Source organism: Gossypium hirsutum, chromosome A04, assembly GCF_007990345.1.
Source record: "Gossypium hirsutum isolate 1008001.06 chromosome A04, Gossypium_hirsutum_v2.1, whole genome shotgun sequence".
Taxonomy (NCBI): domain Eukaryota; kingdom Viridiplantae; phylum Streptophyta; class Magnoliopsida; order Malvales; family Malvaceae; genus Gossypium; species Gossypium hirsutum.
In genome coordinates, this window is record NC_053427.1 from 45,335,954 (window position 1) to 45,341,882 (window position 5,929).

General features: G+C 38.2%; 1 non-coding gene across 1 annotated transcript; it reads right to left on the reverse strand.

The window, feature by feature from the left end:
- Positions 1-575: 575 nt before the first annotated feature.
- Positions 576-682, reverse strand: LOC121228533 (small nucleolar RNA R71). Its single transcript, XR_005926109.1, has one exon. It is a non-coding gene; the product is annotated as a small nucleolar RNA R71 (small nucleolar RNA).
- Between the last annotated feature and the right edge of the window lie 5,247 nt (positions 683-5,929).

Consider the following 5,929-nt stretch of genomic DNA (forward strand, 5'->3'; position numbering starts at 1 on the left):
AATTGGCAAAATTGGAGAATGAAACTTCCACATACTTATGTACACACATAATAAGCATAGAATATGGAAATTAATTATTTTTATGACTCGGTTTGTGGTCCCGAAACCACTTCCCGACTAGGGTCAATTTTGGGCTGTTACAAAATGGGTGAAAACCAAGGCAATCAGCGACCTCCTGCAATTGCGGTTAATCAAAATCCTGCTCCACGCACTATGTATGATTATGCTAAACCTTCTTTAACAGGAATTGAATCAAGCATAGTTAGACCTGCTGTAGTTGCAAATACTTTTGAATTAAAACCTAACACTATTCAAATGATACAAAAATTTGTTCAGTTTTTTGATGGTTTGCAGGATGAGGATCCCAACGCTCATTTAGCCAACTTCTTAGAACTATGCGATACATTTAAAATTAATGGTGTCTCTGATTATGCCATTCATCTTTGGTTATTCCCTTTTTCATCGAGGAACAAAGCTAAACAATGGTTGAACTCGTTACCACGAGGGTCAATTACTACATGGGAATAAATGACCGAAAAATTTTTACTAAAATATTTCCATCGACTAAAACGGCTAAATTATGTAATGATATCTCTTCTTTTGTGCAGATAGATTTAGAAACACTCTACGATGCATGGGAGAGATACAAGGACCTTCTGAGAAGGTGCCCTCACCATGGGTTACCGCTTTGGCTACAGGTTCAAACATTCAATAATGGCCTGAATCCTTCGACTCGACAAATGGTTGACGCAGTTGCTGGTGGAACCATCAATAATAAAACACCTGAAGATGCCTATGAGTTTATAGAGGAGATGTCATTGAATAACTATCAGTGACAAGTCATGAGGACAAAGCCAACAAAAACAGCCGGCATTTATAACGTCAATTTGGTGACCATGCTCTCTAATCAGGTCGAACTCTTAAATAAAAAGATTGATGGTTTTCTTAGTTCTTCGCAGGTTCACCCAGTACTTCAGTGCGAAGTAAGTGGAGCTGGAACAAGCCATTCGGAATACCAACCTTATGGCCACAACATGGATAACGAGCAATTAAACTAGATGGGTAATAATCCTTGACCTCAAAACAATCCATATAGTAACACTTACAATGCAGGTTGGAGGAACCACCCCAATTTCTCGTAGAGCAGTCAAGGAAATCAAAGACCACAACCACCCTACCAACAGGAAAAGAAGCCGAACCTTGAAGAGATGCTCTCAAAGTTTATTTCGGTGTCAGAAACTTATTTCAAGAACACCGAGACAGCACTTAAAAATCAACAAGCATCAATCTAAGGGCTCGAAACTCAGATAAGCTAGCTTTCCAAAATAATTTCAGAAAGACCACTAGGAAGTTTACCTAGTAACACCAAATCAAAAGAGCATGTGAAAGTAGTTATGCTAAGGAGTGGGAAAGTGTTAGTGAAAACTGAAAAGAAGCTAACACAAGAAGCCGTGGTAAGCGAAAGGGGGAAGAAAAACCCGAAAAGAGTGACAAACTAGTGCCGAAGGAATATAAACCTCTAGTTCTATACCCAGCAAAATAAAAAAAAGATCGCATTAATGCACAATTCGGTAAGTTTCTTGAACTTTTTAAGCAACTACATATCAACTTACCTTTTGTTGAAGCCATCTTGCAGATGCCTACATATGCAAAATTTTTGAAGGAGCTTCTAACAAATAAAAGGAAATTCAAGGACTTGTCTATAGTAGAACTCAACGAGGAGTGCCCAGCCACACTCTAAAACAAGTTGCCAACCAAACTAAAAGATCCAGGGAGTTTTACTATCCCTTGCTTACTTGGTAGTCTAAATGTTGAGAAAGCACTAGCTGATTTAGGCGCTAGCATTAATTTGATGCCATATAAAATGTTCAAACAACTTGGTATTGGGGAACCTAAACCTACTAGGATGAGTATTCAATTAGCCGGTAGATCTGTTAAATATCCTAGAGGCATTATAGAAGACATACTTGTGAAAGTAGATAAATTCATATTTCCTGTTGACTTTGTTGTGCTTGACATGGATGAAGATGTGGAAGTGCCCTTAATTTTGGGTCGTCCATTTTTAGCCACTGCTAGGGCTGTAATTGATGTGGGTGATGGAAAATTGGTACTTAGAGTAGGTGACGAGGAGATTATCTTTAAAATTTATGATGCTATGAAGTTTTCCAGGGAACAGGATGACTCATGTTATTTTATTGACTCTATTGATATACTACTCAAGAATTGTTTCAGGAAACTTTACAAAAGGACACGACGGAACTGTATCTAGCATAAGAAGAGGAGACAGATGATGAACCTAATGAGCATTTTTCAAGACGAGTAGAATATGAGGGGATTAAGATAAACAATGAACTTAAGCAAAAACCCTCTATTGAAGAGCCTTCTAAACTAGAACTTAAACAATTACCAAACCACTTGGAATACGCATTCGTTGGAAATAATTCTACATTACCAGTTATCATTGCCTCTAACTTGCAACCTAAGGAGAAAGAGGAATTAATCCAAGAATTAAAAGAACATAAGAAGGCCATAGCTTGGAAAATTTCTGACATTAAAGGAATCAGCCCTTCTTTTTGCACCCACAAAATTTTGATGGAAGATGAATTCAAACCGTGTGTGCAAGCTCAAAGACGACTGAACCCCAACATGAAGGAAGTTGTAAAAGCCGAGGAAATTAAACTTCTAGATGCTGGAATTATTTATCTTATTTCTGACAGTTCTTGGGGAAGTCTAGTACAGGTTTTCCCTAAGAAATGAGGCATGACGGTTGTGACCAACGAGAAGAATGACTTAATCCCAACAAGGACAGTCTTAGGATAGAGAGTTTGCATAGACTACAGGAAACTGAATGATGCCACAAGAAAAGATCACTTCCCCTTGCCATTCATTGACCAAATGTTGGAAAGATTATCTAGACACATGTATTACTGCTTTCTAGATGGACTCTCTAGTTACTTCCTAATCCCAATAGCTCCTGAAGATCAAGAAAAGATGACATTCACATGCCCATATGGTACATTCGCTTATCGTAGAATACCTTTTGGATTATGTAATGCTCCTGCCACTTTTTAGCGCTGTATGATGGCCATCTTCGACGAACTCGTGGAAGATATCATGGAAGTATTTATGGATGATTTCTCGGTATTCGGTAACTCTTTCCATCTCTATCTTAAAAATTTAAAACAAGTTTTAATAAGATGTGAGGAAACGAACCTTGTGCTTAACTGGGAGAAATGTCACTTCATGGTTCAAGAAGGTATTGTATTAGGGCATAAAATTTCTAGTAAAGGGATTGAGGTGGACAAATCTAAAATAGAAACAATCGAAAAATTACCCCCTTCTAGTTCGGTTAAGGCTATTAGAAGCTTTTTAGGACATGCTGGTTTTTATAGAAGATTTATTAAGGATTTTTCTAAAATAGCTAAGCCTTTGACTAAATTGCTAGAAAAAGATATACCTTTTAATTTCAATCAGGAGTGCTTAGAAGCATTCAATACTCTAAAAGATAAATTAATTAATGCTCCAATTATAATTGCACCTGATTGGAATTTACCATTTGAATTAATGTGTGATGCGAGTGACTTTGCAGTAGGTGCAGTACTGGGACAGCGGAGAGATAAGCATTTTCAATTTATCTATTATGCTAGTAAAAATTTGACATCTGCACAAAAGAATTATACTACTACGGAAAAAGAGTTGCTAGCTGTGGTTTTTGCATTTGATAAATTTCGATCATATCTCATATTATCTAAAGTTGTTGTTTACACGACCATTCTGCCCTTTGCTAACTTTTAAATAAAACTGATGCAAAACCTCGACTTATTCGATGGATTCTCCTATTGCAAGAATTCGACTTGGAAATTCAGGATAAGAAAGGAGCTGAAAATCTTGTGGCTGATCATCTGTCCAGGCTTGAGAACTCCAATACCAGAGAACTAGATGAAGTTGAAATAAATAATTCGTTCCCTGAAGAACAATTTCTCGCTATATCTGACTCCGAGGTACCTTGGTTTGTAGACATCGCAAATTTTTTAGCTGCTAACATTATCCCAAAAGGGTTAACACACCAGTAAAAGAAGCGATTCTTTAATGGTGTGAAAAACTACTTTTGGGATGACCCCTTTCTGTTTCGTAGATGTGCAGATCACTTCATTAGAAGATGCGTTACAAGATCAGAAACATCAAAAATATTGGAACATTGCCATTCAGGGCCAACCGGAGGACACTATAGTAGAACTAAGACCGCACACAAAATACTTGAATCAGGTTTTTATTGGCCCTCATTATTCAAAAACGCTAATAGGTACGTTACCTCATGTGACAAATGCCAACGGACATGTAACATATCTAGACGTGATGAAATGCTTCAAAACTATATGCTTTTATGTGAAATATTTGACATTTGGGGGATCGATTTCATGGGCCCATTCCCCAGTTCATTTGGGAATAAATACATCTTAGTAACAGTTGATTACATGTCCAAATGGGTGGAAGCCCAAGCTCTACCTATAATGATGCTAGAGTGGTAGTACGTTTCCTTAAGAAACTCTTCTCGAGATTCGGAACACCTAGAGCAATTATCAGTGGTAGGGGCACTCATTTTTGTAATACCCAATTTGAAAAAAACCTTAAGAATTACGGAGTTCATCGTAGAACAGCCACCCCATACTACCCTCAAACTAATGGACAAGTTGAAGTAGCAAACCGAGAAATCAAACGGATCCTTGAAAAAATAGTAGAATCAAACAGAAAGATTGGGCAATGAAAGTAGAAGACGCCTTACGGGCTTACAAAACTGCTTTTAAGACCCCCATAGGAACATCACCTTACAGAATTTTTTACGGAAAAAGTTGTCATCTACCATTCGAACTAGAGCATAAAGCTTTTTGGGCTATTAAATTTCTAAACCTTGATCCCGAAATTGCAGGAAAAAATAGGTTGATGCAGATGAACGAGCTTGATGAGTGGCGAGCCAATGTATATGAAAATTCACGCCTAAACAATGAAGTAACAAATCGGTGCCATGACACTCGTTTAAAGCAACGAAAACAATTGAAGTTGGAGATCTTGTCTTACTATACAACTCAAGACTCAAATTGTTTCCTGGGAAACTTAAATCACGATGGCACTATAGAGGTAAGTCACCCATCATACGGTACTTTCAAAGTAAATGGACAACATCTCAAACTTTATAATGGTGAGAATTTTAAAGACAATAGAGAGGAGCTACGACTCCACAAACTGCCCTGAATAAACCAACAAGGTAACAGTCGAGCTTCGACTATAAACAAGAGCTTTTTGGGAGGCAACCCAAGTATTAACAGTTTTAAATTATTTAAATTTAAAGTTTTAAACATTTAGGTCACTAACAGAGTACTTGAAGCACAGGTTTCCAACACCACACGGCTGATCACACGGTCGTACTTAAGGCCGTGTGACCAATACGGATGGAAACACGACTGTGCGATACGACCATCCAAAAATAGGGTAAAAGATTTACCCAAACACGGACCACGATAAAACGCTACGGCCGTGCGATATGGCCGTGGCCGAATCTGCCAAATGAACACGGGCGTACGACATGCCCCTGTCTAGCACCCGTGGATAACATTATCAAAATAACACGGGCTTGTGTAGAGCTACATGACCGTGGAAGAAGCGAATCACATCACACACGGTCGTGTAACATGATCATATAACCACACGGCCCATACACACGGGCGTGCCAGAAGGCCGTGTAACGACACCTTAATTTGAGATGAACACGGCCGAGCCATGACCTACACGGGTGTGTGCACCGGCCGTGCCATTTGAGAAATTAGAATAATTCTTTTATTTTATTTTTCTTTCATTAAGTTTTTAAGATTCATTTGTTTTCCTTTTAAACACGGCTTATCTTTGTAACTACTATCAAGATTATTCCCCTCAC